The sequence below is a fragment of the Cetorhinus maximus genome, chromosome 21 (assembly GCF_964194155.1).
Source record: "Cetorhinus maximus chromosome 21, sCetMax3.hap1.1, whole genome shotgun sequence".
Lineage (NCBI taxonomy): Eukaryota > Metazoa > Chordata > Chondrichthyes > Lamniformes > Cetorhinidae > Cetorhinus > Cetorhinus maximus.
Window position 1 is genome coordinate 25,175,218 of NC_135899.1, and position 14,037 is coordinate 25,189,254.

At 43.3% G+C, this 14,037-nt stretch overlaps 1 pseudogene; it reads left to right on the top strand.

Moving 5' to 3' along the window:
- The first annotated feature begins 912 nt into the window (after positions 1-912).
- LOC144695538 (cytochrome P450 2K1-like) lies at positions 913-10,518 on the top strand (annotated as a pseudogene).
- Positions 10,519-14,037: the final 3,519 nt, after the last annotated feature.

Sequence of the window (14,037 nt, forward strand, 5' to 3'; positions counted from 1 at the left end):
TTAAACAGATCCAGGCAAGTCAACACAGTACTCTGGGCAGTAGAGTTCAAAGTGGCTTTTCCCAGCTTCAGTTTCTGTAGACAGCAGGCTTGGTGCACAAATACTGGAGGCTTTTCACACTTCTGGTAGATCTTACAACGCCTTCCCTGACACATAGCTTCAATCTCCTTTATACATATTTCTCCCTTTTAATGTAAATCCCATTGTTCCCATATGTCTTTGGAACTTTATCTTTCTCATAATATAAATCATTTCATGATGCTAGTATTATCAGTAACCTTTGGGAAAAATAGACACACTGCTTGGCCTTGCTTCTCTGGTTAGGTGTAACATCCTTTGAGATTCAAACTACCCTAATTTATCTAAAAATGCAAATTCTCCTCACCTCACACTCTATAGCTTCAGCCATGTTTATGTATTTAGCATTTCAAATCTTGCTTCTTTTGAAGAGTCAAAACCTCCAGGCCAGCTTTCTCCAATTCAATTAACTTCCACACACACAGAGGCACAGAAACTATCCAAAGTAGGTATTAACCTACTTTTACACTAGATCACAATAATATTATGAGAATCAGTGTACTTTCATGATACCTGTCATATGAATTAGGAGCAGGAGTGGGCCACTCGGCCCCTCGAGCCTGCTCTGCCTGTCAATAAGATCATGGCTGATCTGATTGTAACCTCCCGCCTACTCCCGATAATCCTTTCACCCTCTTGTTGATCACTTCTGCCTAAAAACATTCAAAAACTCTGCTTCCACCGCCTTTTGAGGAAGGAGTTCCAAACTCTCACTACCCTCTGAGAGAAAAAATTTCTCCATCTGTTGTACACTTCCTACCCTTGTAACTGAAATCCCTTATCCCTGGAACCATTCTGATATATCTCTTCCTCGCAACACATCTTTCCTAAAGCATGGCGACCAAAACTGGATGCAGTATTCTAGTTCGGGCCTAACCAGAGCTTTATAAAGATTCAACATAATTTCTCTGCTTTTGTGCTCAATGTTTCTATTTATGAAGCCCCAAATCTCATGTGATTTTCTAACCATTCTCTCAATATGTCCTGCTACCTTCAAAAATTGATGCACATACATCCAACCCCCAGGTTCCTTTGTTCCTGCACACCTTTTAAAACTGTGCCAGAAACAACACTGTGGATGTACCTACACCACATGGACTGCAGTGGTTCAAGAAGGCAGTTCACCACCACCTTCTCAAGGACAATTAGTGATGGGCAATAAAAATGCTGGCCTAGCCAGCGAAGTCCATGCCCCATGAAAGAATGAAAATTAAGCCTATATTGCTTCTCCCTAACCTTTAATCAAAATGCATCCCCTCACACTTCTCTATGCTATATTAAATTCCATTTGCCACTTGTCTGTCCATTCTGCTAGCCTATGTATGTCATGTTTGCCACTCCTCGAGGTTTGGTGTCATCAGCAAATTTTGAAATTCTACCCTGCATTCCGTGATCCAAGTCATTTACATATTAGCAAAAAAAGCAGTGTTCCTGGCACTGACCCTTGGGGAACACCGCTGTCTACCTTCCTCCAGTCTGAAAAACAACCATCTATCACAACCCGCTATTTTCTATCATTGAGCCAATGTTTTTTTATCCATTGGATGCTGACCCTCCTATTCCATGAGCCTTAATTTAATATCACATCAAGGCTATTTAACAAAAATGAGGCACATGGAATAGTAAGGTCAGCGTCTAATTGGATTTTTAAAAATGGTCGAAGAACTGAAAACAATCAAGGTCACAATGATATCTCATGGACTCAAAATCAAACAGAACATTTCCCATAGTATTGACTGTATTGGAATACTGGAATACTGAAATTCTCTGATTTAGATTAGCCAAATATGAATTTTCAATCAGTCTTCTGAGCCTTAATAAATAATAATAGTTATGATAGCACTGAATTATTTTCGAGGTGTCCCCTAATTATCTTCACCAGCAAATCATAAAGTTTATCTTGTAGTGCAGCACTCAATGGGCAGTATCACATCAGCCGCTGGTTATGCCGGCTTGATTTTTGGGTCTTTTGAAGTTGGTGGAAGCTGAATTTTGAGTGGGTAACATAACAGGCACCTGCTTCGATAGCACCCGTTTTGTGTTACTGACCAAGGCAAATATTTCCAGCCCATACCTTCCCGACACTGTTGCTCCATTCCAGGCTTTTCTATTTCAGAGAAAGTTCAGGAAGAAATTGATCAAGTGATAGGAGATGGAAGATTCCCTAAATAGAAGACAGGAAACTCATGCCCTACACTGACGCGGTGATACATGAAATCGAGCAATTTGCCAACATTCTCCCCTTGAACTTTCCTCATTCAACAACCATGGACATGCACTTTGGAGGCTAATTCATTCCAAAGATAGATTTTAACTAGACAAATGCTGTGCAAATTTCACAGTTTGTGGAATATTGTAATGAGAAAGTACTTTCTAAATAAAAACGGGGACAGAATTAGAAGAGAAACTAATTGATAAAAGGAGCAATTTGGATAGTATTAAGTCAGGAATTGTATTTTTAATGGTAGGGGATGACCCATTACATTTAACAACATTGTGGAGACAATTATAAACTAACTTGTCCGCTAGAAACTAACGGGGTCAGGTACAAATCCAGAAAATGCTGGAAAACTCAGCAGGTCTGACAGCATCTGTGGAGAGAGAAAAACAAAGTTAATGTTTTGAGTCCGTATGACCCTTCTTCAGAGCTCTGTTTTTCTGTTTTTGTTTCAGGTTTCCAGCATCCGCAGTACTTTGCTTTTATCTTAGGATCAGGTACAACGCTGGTTTTACAGCCCACCTGATTTCCCTCTCCATTGAAGACAGGCACAAAGTCAGAATTATTTTTCTTATTTTCAGGGAACTTATCTGATTACTGTACTGACCTTGGTGTTGTACGATAAAACTCATTGGAAAAAACCTAACGAATTTAACCCGGTTCACTTCCTGGATGCTGAAACGAAGTTTGTGAAAAGAGATGCCTTCATGCCTTTCTCTGCAGGTAATGGATGAGAGGACCATGGATTCCTTTGTAAAATATTTTCACTTCTCAAGGTGGTACAATTGGACACCGTCGAGAACAATTTTTAGTTAGCAGCAACCTCAAAAATTCCATAATCAGATATAATTTGGCCTAGGTTATAAGAATTCTAATTGAGCACATCTGTAGGTGGGCTTCCTCCACCTTGAACACCAGTGAAACCTTTTCAGCTCCAGGTCATGATCTTTTCGAATGCCTTTTTGAGTTAATTAATTTTGGAGCCTTTCTCTGTCACTACCACATAGATAGAGGAATTTCCTTTTCGTTTCTGAACACTTCTCCTGACTGTTTGGGTGCAGCTCCATCAGCGCTCTTGATACTTTTGCTTGGAATAGTTCACATTTTCCGTACGTACACTCAGGGCTGGATTTTATTCCCATGGTGGAAGGGAGTACGGAGGCTGATGTACTGCCAATTTTGCATCACTGAGGAGCCTGCCAGTTTCTCAACACATTCCTCCTCCCAGCGGTTTTGGTGGAGATGTCTCATTGAGGTTGTGGCAATGCACCTGAAAGTGGTGGGTAAGCAATTGTGGCGGTTACCAAGAGAGCTTCTGGCAGGGTTTTATGAGATTTTCAAGGAGATGCATGGGAAACACACTGCATCAGCAGAGTGTCCAAGGAGGGGGGATGGTAGCATAGTGGTAATATTGCAGGACGAGGAGTAATCGAGAGGCCTGGACTAATGATCCAGGAATATGAATTCAAATCCTAGTATAGCAACTGGAGGAATATATTTATATATATATATATATATATATATATTCGTTCACGTGATGGGAGTGTCGATGGCTAGGCCAGCATGTGTCGCCCATCCCTAATTGCCTTTGAGATGGTGGTGGTGTGCTCCATAAATGGTTGAGCGAACAGAGAGGAGTTCATGCTTTGGTACACAGTGCTCAGTGTGTGGCCAGAACTCATGCAGTGTTTCAGATGTGGAGGCGCTGGGGCTATTGTGGTAGAGTGCAGCTACAGGAGTCGGGGTGGAGGGGCAAGAAAGGGTGGGTGCAAGGGTCCGAGCAGCCATTCCCATACAGCTGGTGGCAAGTGAGGCCACCCATGGGCATGGGACTCAGCTACTGTTGAGTTGATGATAAGTGGCGCCAGGGAGAAAGATTGGATTGGTAGACAACATCAGAAACAGGACAGAGGGTAGAACGATAGTGGCACTGTTGCGGTGTCTTTGATGAACGGACCACAGGAGACTCAGGTACAGGTTCCGATTGTTTATTCGAGCAATTGCAAGGAGGGCACCATCTCAATGAAGCTTGAGACAGTACTCTGCTAAACCACAAGCGTTCATCATATTTATACATTATTGGTCAAGTACAAGAACAGTTTCCAGATTTTGATCTCGTCAACATATAGGTTAACATTAAACAGACAAGTCTCTGGTACAAAGGTACATGCACCATCTGACCCCACCTTCACCCAGGCAGAGACCTGCCTTCCTATCTAAGCTGGGACCATCTGTCCTTCCCCTATCTGTTGAAGAGCGCACTTAATCTATGTTATTGCCATCCTCTGACTCCAGTCTAACTCCCAAAACTCCCAATCTATCATATTTACATTCTTCTTCATCCAATATGGCCTTGCTGATGCTCTCAAGCCCTGAGAATGTGCAAGGTTCAGCATTCTCTCTGTCCCTGCCTGAACTTTAAATGTTAACTACTTAGCAATTGTGGTTTTGCATGCTGGGATATTTTAAGTCAAGTCCCTTGACCATTACTGTATTCCTTTATTTCCCCCTAACAGCACACAGAATTGCAGTGAAAAGAGAGCGCGTGATGCCTACAGCACCTCATTGCCTATTGCTAATTATGGGTGGATGGATAGGGTGATGAGGAGCAATGACAGCAAATGCAGCCCCTTGGTGCAGAGGGATGCAGAGGTGATGCCCAAAGAGCAGAGAAGGCCCGGTGGTGCTACACTCACCATAGGGTCCACCGCCAAAGCTTCTTGTGTATGTAGGAACAGTACTGTCATCAGAGGCTGTGACAATCGAGGCAATTGGTTTATGATTTGTGTGCCCTTGCAAGGAGGACTTCAGACCTCAACAGTCATGTGGGCACGCCTTGCCAATAGCCATGAGGGTGACAATGGCGTTGGAACTTCTTTGCCTCTGGATCATTTATAGGGGCGACAGCGGGCCTGTGTGGCATATTGCAGGTGGCCATTGCAGTTGGTACCAGGCAAGTAATGGATCCCCTGTAACAGAGGGCATTGTGGCACATTGAATTCCAGATAGATGGGGCCACCCATGCCCAGAGGGCCGTGAGCTTTACCTCCAAGGCAGGAATCCCCCAAGGGAAAGGGGGTTGTTGACTGCCTCCGTGTGGCCATCAAGGCCCTGGTGGAGCAGCCAAGGGCATTTATCAGTATGAATTAATGCCACTTGAGAAGCTATCTGTATGGCTGACCATCTGACCAAGGGCAATCTGCTGAAGAAGTTGCTATTGGCACCTGTACACAACCCTGGAGGTACAGGAGATGCTACAACTGCTGTTACCTTAGCACAAGGGCCACCACTGAGCAGACCATCAGGCTCCTGAAGATGCAGTTCCAGTTTCTTGACTCTTCAGAAGGGGCATACTCCAGTACACCCCCTCAAGAGTTTCTCGCATTCTGGTGGAGTGCTGCGACTATCGAGATCATATCGATGCAGTCAAGAACGGGCACCATGGGCATCGCAGCCGTGTGCAGACACAAGCGAGCAGCCTGTCTCCACTTCCCCCTCAGCCATAGCGAGGGGGGAGCACCCCCAAGGAAGGGCTGTGTGCGGACGACGCTGCTTGGGCATTTCACTTTGTGGTTCACTTGGGTGACTCTTGTAATGGGTGATGAAGTGCCAGCAGGGAGGCTAATTGCCCACCTCATTCAAAATAGCATCAGACATCTGACAGAGAGGCGGAATGAGGTCAGGACATGGAAATGGTCCCAACGTCAGAGTACTGACCCTGGAACAAAGGGTCAGCCCTCAGTTTCAGTGGGCTGTGTTTACGGAGGGCCAAGTCTGATGACTCCCTGGTCCAACCTTTATGCGTACAGACCTCTCAACAGAATTCACAGGTTAGTGACCTAGGCAAGGAACCAATATTAGGAACTAATACTAACAATGCTTCATGGCTCATTGGTATAGGGGTATGGTTCTTGCTTAGGGAATTCTGTGAATAACTATGCAAGAGGTCCTGGGTTCAAATCCCAGATGAACCCTTACTATTCCTAAAACAAGGGCAAGTTTAACCCTGTGTGCACTGGAGTTCAGAAGAATGAGAGGTGATGTTACTGAAACATATAAGATCCTAAGGGAGCTTGAGAGGATGCATGCTAAAAGGATGTCCCCTCTTGTGGGAGCGACCAGAACAAGTTCAGTTTAAAATTAAGGGGTCTTCCATTTAAGACGTAGATGAGGAGAATTTTTTTCTCTCAGAAGGTCATGAGTCTGTGGAACTCTCCTCCCCAGAGAGCGGTGGAGGCAAGAATTTTAAGGCTGAATTAGACAGATTCTTGACTAACAAGGGAGTCAAAGGTTATCGGGGGTAGGAAGGAAAGTGGAGTTGAGGCTACCATCAGATCAGCAATGACCTTGTTGAATGGCCGAGCAGGCTTGAGGAGCAAATGGCCTACTCCTGATCCTAACTCATATGTTCATCTGTACTTAGGGTAGCTCAAGCATTGAACATAACATCATAAGCTCAGCATCACACGCAGCATCTGCTGGGACAGTCAATCACAACTAATGTTACGTTTCAAAACAACACCAAAATACAACACACAAGGATACAAACAGTTATTAAAACCAAATAGGAATAGTCATATTTGAGACAATTTTATGTCTCAAAATCTACAGCATTCAAGCTGTCATCAGTTCATGACAGTAACACTGGTAACACTAAGCAGTCGTATTCATTCATTATTTAAATTGCTTCACATTGGAGTTCAGAGGAAATATTTGCTGTTGGGTGGCCTTTGTGTTTACAGCAGTCCAGAAATCAGAATAAAGAGGCTATAACATGTATGTCAACGAATAGTATTAAATAGTAACAAGTGCCACAGATATTGCTATTATGTCGGCATTTAGTGAGACCACATCTGGAGTAGTGTATAGTTTTGGTCTCCTTACTTGGGACTTAGGAACAGGAATAGGCCATTTGTCCCCTCGAGCCTGCTCTGCCATTCAATATGATCATGCCTGATCTGATTTTGGCCTTAACTCCACTTTCCTGTCTGCCCCTCCCCCCCTCCCATAATCCTTATCTATCAAAAATCCATCTAACTCAGCCATGAATAAATTTAAAGATCCAGCCTCCACTGCTCTCTGGGGAAGAGAATTCTGCAGACTAACGAGCCCCTGAGAGAAAAAATTCTCATCTCTGTCTTAAAAGGTATACCACTTATTCTTAAACTGTGTCCCCTAGTTTTAGTCTCCCCCATAAGAGGAAACATCCTCTGGGTATCCATCCTATCAAGTTCCCTTATAATCTTGAATGTTTCAAACAAGGTCACCTCTCATTCTTCTAAAGCCCAACCTGTTTCAACCTTTCTTCATACAATAAGCAAAAAAACCAACAACTGATGATCGTTGTCATGGTCACCGTTACTGCGACGAGTTTATATTCCAGATTTATTGATCAAACTTAAATTCCACCAGCTGTCGTGGAGGTAATTTGAACCCATGTCACCAGAATATTAACCAGGTCTCTGTATTACTATACCAGTGACATTACCACCATACCACTATTGCCCCAATTACCTAAGGAAGGATGTAGTTGTCTTAGAGAAAGAATCACTAGACTGGTTCCTTGAATGAGTAGACTAGGAGTTACATTCCCTAATATTAGGAAGAATGAGAGGTATTCTCATTGAAACATATAAAATTCTTAAGAAGCTTAACAGGGTAAATGCTGGGAGAATGTTTCCACTGGCTGGATATTCTAGAACTAGTCTCAGAATAAGGGATCAGCCATTTAAGGCTGAGATGAGGGCTAACTTTTTTCACTCAAAGTGTTGCGTATCTTTGGAATTCTCAACCCTGGAGAGCTGTGGATGCTCAGTCATTGAGTGTATTCAAGGCAGGAATTAATAGATTTTTGGGTACTAATGGAATCAATGGTTATGAGGTTAATGCGGGAAGGTGAAGTTGAGATTGAGCATCGACTGTGAATGGCAGAGCAGGCTCAAGGGGCTGAATGGTCTCCAAATGCTCCTGTTATATTCATATATGGAACAATAGACACACTACTGCAAATTAAATTGCCTAGCATTGTTAATGGTAGCGCCCGTTCAAGAAATAGGAGTTTTGAAGTTTGTGGCCTATGATTGGCCTGTGTGCGTTTGTGTAGGACTGACCATCCCCTGTTCTTTTCCAGGTCGGAGGCTGTGTGCCGGTGAAGTACTTGGCTAAGGCCAAGCTTTTCCTGTTCTTCACAACTCTGCTGCAGAAGTTTCACTTCCAACCTGGAGTTACTAGCCTGGACCTCAATCCTCGAATAGGATTAATACTGGCCCCAAAACCTCACAGAGTTTGTGCTGTGCCTCGCTGATGGCCAGTGCTGGTCCCTCCAGATATTTCACTGCTGAATTTATTAATATGCGCCCGCACCAAAACATACAGCAGCAACTTGACAGTGTCACAACTGGGTCACCCTATCTCTAGCCTACCGGCTACACAATTGTTTGCAGCTTGCGCAAAACTTTACTTCATCATCTCATCTCCCAACAAATGATAACATTTCCAAGGAATGAATTAAGAATTTTCTTATACTTATAACTCAACCTGTCCAACTTATTAATTTTTAGAAAAACCTTGCCTTTAGAAGGAGTATGACGTTAATCGAGTCATTGAAAATGCTTTCGAACTGATGGATGACAATAACTGAAGGGTAAAGCCTTGTTAACTAATTATACAGTTACTAGCATTTATCTCTGGTTCTTTGTTCAGGGAGGTGACCCACAGCTTATGTTAGTCAAAATCTAATTGCAGAGAGTCCTCGGGTACCAGAAAACATATTGTTTGTCAGATTAATGTTGACATGTTGAATAAATACCTACAAAATTTGCTCTCACTCAAAGCGCGTGAAATGTTGGTTGTTATTAGAAAATGTTACTCAAAACACAAAAGTGGGTGACATGGTGAGTTCAGTATGATCGAGCAGCTAATGGCTGTCTCAGTTATTTTTCATCCTCTAGTTCTTTGAAGATGTGACAAGCAAAGTGGATAATGGGGATCCTGTAGATGTAGTATATCTGGACTTCCAGAAGGCCTTAAATAAGGTGCCGCACAAGAGATTAATACACAAGATAAGATTACACGGAGTTAGGAGTAATATATTAGCTGGATAGAGGATTGGCTAACCAACAGAAAGCAGAGGGTCGGGATAAATGTGTCTTTTTCTGGATGGCAAGCTGTAATTAGTGGGGTGCCACAGGGTTTGGTCCTTGGGCCCCAACTATTTACAATCTTTATTAATAACTTGGATTCAGGAATAGAAGGTACTATAGCTAAATTTGCAGATGACACCAAAATAGGTGGGAAAGTAAGTTGCAATGAAGAAATAAGAACTTTACAAATAGATATGGACAGGTTAGGTGAATATGCCAAAATTTGGCAGATGGAGTTTAACGTGGATAAGTGTGAGGTTATCCATTTTGGTCGGAAGAATAAAAAGGTGACTTATTATTTAAATGGAGAGAAACTTCAGAATGCTTCAGTGCAGAGGGATCTGGGTGTCCTCGTGCATGAATCGCTGAAAGCTAGTATGCAGGTACAGCAGGTAATAAGGAAGGCAAATGGAATTTTGGCATTTATTGCTAGAGGAATAGAGTATAAATAGAGGGAAGTGTTGTTGTAACTGTGCAAGGCATTGGTGAGACTGCACCTGGAGTACTGTGCACAGTTTTGGTCCCCTTACTTGAGGAAGGATGTAGTTGCATTGGAGGCTGTTCAGAGGAGGTTCAGTAGATTGATTCCAGAGATGCAGGGCTTGTATTATGGGGAGAGATTGAGCAGTTTAGGCCTATACTCGCTAGAGTTTAGAAGGATGAGAGGAGATCCAATTGAGGTATATAAGATGCTAAAGGGGATAGATAAAGTAGATGTGGAGCAGATGTTTCCCTTTGTGGGGCATTCTAGAACGAGAGGCCATAGTTTTAGGCTAAGGGGCGGTAAATTTAAATCAGAGATGAGGAGTAATTACTTATCTCAAAGGGTCATGAATCCATGGAATTCACTACCTCAGAGTGCAGTGGATGCTGGGATGCTGAATAAATTTGAGGAGGAGATAGACATATTTTTAATTAGTAACAGGTTATGGGGAGAGGGTGGGAAATTGAAGTTGAGGCTGAAATGAGATCAGCCATGATTGTATTGAATGGCAGGGCAGGCTTGAGGAGCTGAATCGCCTACTGCTGCTCCTAATTCTTATGTTCTTATGTTCTTAGTGTCGCCTCATTGCTGATTGATTGCTGCATCCATAATGTGGTTTGCAGAGATCAAAGTTCAGCGATATGAACAGCTTTATCACAGAATATTGGTGAAAGGTGGGATCACTTATTTTCATGCTTGCCGCCTTTAAACATAAGGAATGAAAGGAAGGAAGTTCCACTTCAACAGGGCACAGGATGGGTGCTGGATATGGAATAGGTGTGACGTGTAACTGGCAGCCAATCTGCTACAGCCCATTTTGCTCTCCCGGTTTAAAAGCTTCCCTCCAGTGCGTGAAATTTATCTAAGACATCAGCATTACACTAACATACAATAGATGGGTGACAGGGGATCCAATTCTTGCCCCCTTTTCCTTTTTGGAGGCTGGTATAACTGGCGGGCAATTCATTATTGTCAACTTCCTAATCCAACTTGATAAATTCTACGCGCTGAGAGACCATGTAGTCCAGAATCCTAAGCTGAGGGAGAGTCTGAGAGAAAGCGATTCTCTCTCTTAGGCAGTCCCTTAGGCAGGGAATGCGTAAGAAACACAAGAAATAGGAACAGGAGTAGACCATTTGGCACCTCAAGCCTGCTCTGCCATTCAAGATCATGGCTTATCTGCTTGTGTTTCGAAATCCACATTCTCATCTACCCCCAATAACCTTTGATTCCCTGCCTAATGGGAATCTATCTACCTCTGCCTTAAAAATATTCAATGACTCCACCTCCACCGCCTTCAGAGGCAGAGAGTTCCAAAGTCGTACAACCCTCTGAGTGAAAAGATTTCTCATCTCTGTCCTAAAAGGGCAACCCCTAATTTTAAAACAGTGCCCCCTAGTTCTGGACTCACCCACAAAAGGAAACATTCTTTCCATTTCCACTTTCTCAAGACCATTCAAGATTTTGTATACTTCAATCAAATCGCCCCTCACTCTTCTAAGCTCCAGTGGAAACAGGCCAAGTCTATCCAACCTTACCTCATAAGGCAACCCGCTCATTCCAGGTATCAATCCAGTAAACCTCCTCTGAACTACCTCCAATACATTTACATCCTTCCTTAAAAGGATGACTCGCTTCCACTCCAGTTTGATTGGTTCTGAGATGGCTGATAAGTCCAATGTGCAATCTGCAGACTGTGCCATATGTGGAGCAAGTTATACTTGAAGGGTCGGGCAGATGAGCTGTTTGGAATTTTCTGTGCTCCCTCCGAAGCCTCAACTTCATCTCTGTTTTTGATGAAGTCTCTCGATGCGTTCAGTTCTTCCCGAATGAGCCTTCTCCATTTTGGTCAGTCACAAGCCAGGGACTCCCGTGAGTTGGTCAGGATGTTTGACCTCTTCAGGGATGTTTTGAGAACCTCCTGAAAGCATTTCTGATGTCCTCTTGGGAATTTCCTGCCACAACCGAGTTTCAAGTAGAGCAGTTGCTTCAAATCTGGTGTCAGACATACGAATGACATGTCCCGCCCAATAGAGTTCATTTTGAGTGATTACTGCCTCGATGCTGGGCATGTTGGCTTAGGACAGGGCACTGCTGTTAGACCACCTCTCTTACCACTTGATTTTAAGGAAGGCACTGCTGGTGTTACTTCTCCAACATTTTGAGGTACCTTGTCCAAGTCTCAGAAGCATTTGGAGCGCAGGGTACTGATGCAGTAGTCAAAGTGAGGCGCTACAATGCAAGAGGGCTCTCCGATGCTAAAATGGTTGAACTACTCGTCATTCCTCCACTGGAGATTCATTTTGTGATGAGGTTTTCTTACTGAACTGTATATGTGTATTATGCAGACTGGAGACCTTTAAACTTTCTCTTGGAGTTCTCTTTCCCAAGTGAACTTGATGCTACTGGTGACTATGTTACTGCTAACAGTTGCTTTCCTTTTGGCATTTATGGGTTAGATAAACTTCCACAACTTGAGATCATCCGAAACGCTGCTGCTGCAAAGTCCCATTCACCCATCACCCCTGGTTCGCTGACTGACATTGGCTCCCAGTTAAACAAAGTCTTGATTTTAAAATGCCCATCCTTGTTTTCAAATCCCTCCATAGCCTTAATGTCCTAACTCTCTAATCGCCTCCAGAACCAGAACCCTCTGAGATATCTGCATTGTTCTAATTCTGGCCTCTTCTCCATCATCAATTTTAATTGATCCACCGGACAGAATCTTCCCGGTCCCTCAGACGTACATTTGAAAACATGACTAGGAGCAAGATCGCAGGTAAGGACATCAGGTTGGATCCCGATGTGTTTCCACTCCAATAATGCTCAATTAGGGATTCATTATGAGGAAGACTTTGGAACATGGCTTCAAATGCAACTTCGTTTTTCTTGGGAATTACTCAATGGTTTACAGAATTTTTATAGAATCATAATGACAGGAAGGAGGCCATTTAGCTTATCATGTCTGCACTGGCTCTCCAAACGAGCATTATGACCTAGTGCCATTGCCCTGCTTTTCCCCCGTACCCTTGCACATTGTTTCTATTCAAATAATCATCTAATGCCCTTTTGAATGCCTCAATTGAGCCTGTCTCCACCACGCATCCAGGCAGTGCATTCCAGGTCCGAACCACTCGTTGTGTGAAAAAGTTTTTTCTCACGTCACACTTGCTTCTTTTGCAAATCACTTTAAATCTGTGCCCTCTCGTTCTTTATCCTTTTACGAGTGGGAACAACTTCTCCCTATTTACCCCGTTCAGCCCCCTCATGATTTTGAACGTCTCCATTAAATCTTCTCTCAGTCTTCTTCTCTCCAAGGAGAACAGTACCAACATTTCCAATCTATCCTCATAGCTGAAGTTTCTCATCCCTGGAAACATTCTTGTAAACCTCTTCTGCACTCTCTCCAATGTGTTCATATCCTTTCCATAATATGGTGCCCAGAACTGTATACAATACTCCAGCTGAGGCCTACCTAGTCTCTTATATAAATTCAGCATAACCTCCATGCTCTTGTACTCTATGCTCCTATTAATAAAGCCCAGGATACTATATGCTTTATTAACTGCTCTCTCCACATCCTGCCACCTTCAATGATCTATGCACTTTAACACCCGAGTCTTTCTGCTCCTGCACCCCCTTCAAAATTTCACCCTTTATTTGATATTGTCTGTCCATGTTCTTCCTACCAAAATGCATCATCTCACACTTCTCCCCATTGAACTTCATTTTCCACTTATCTGCTTACTCATTCAGTTCTATAGGCAGCACTTTTGCACACCATTCTTTTAACTTTTGTCTCTTTTTCCATTCGTTCCTGGGATGTGAGCATCACTGGCAAGGCCATCACTTATGTCCTATCCCTAATTTGAGAAGGTGGTGGTGGGCCGCATTCTTGAACCGCTCCAGTCCATGTGGTGTAGGTACACCCACAGTGCTGTTAGGGAGCCCCAGTGACAGTGAAGGAATTGAGATATAGTTCCATGTCAGGGTGATGTGTGGTTTGGAAGGGAACTTGCAGCTGGTAGTGCTCCCATGCCTCATTGTCCTTCTAGATGGTAGAGATCACGGGCTTGGAGAGAGTTGTTGAAAGATTGTTGGTGAGTTGCTGCAGT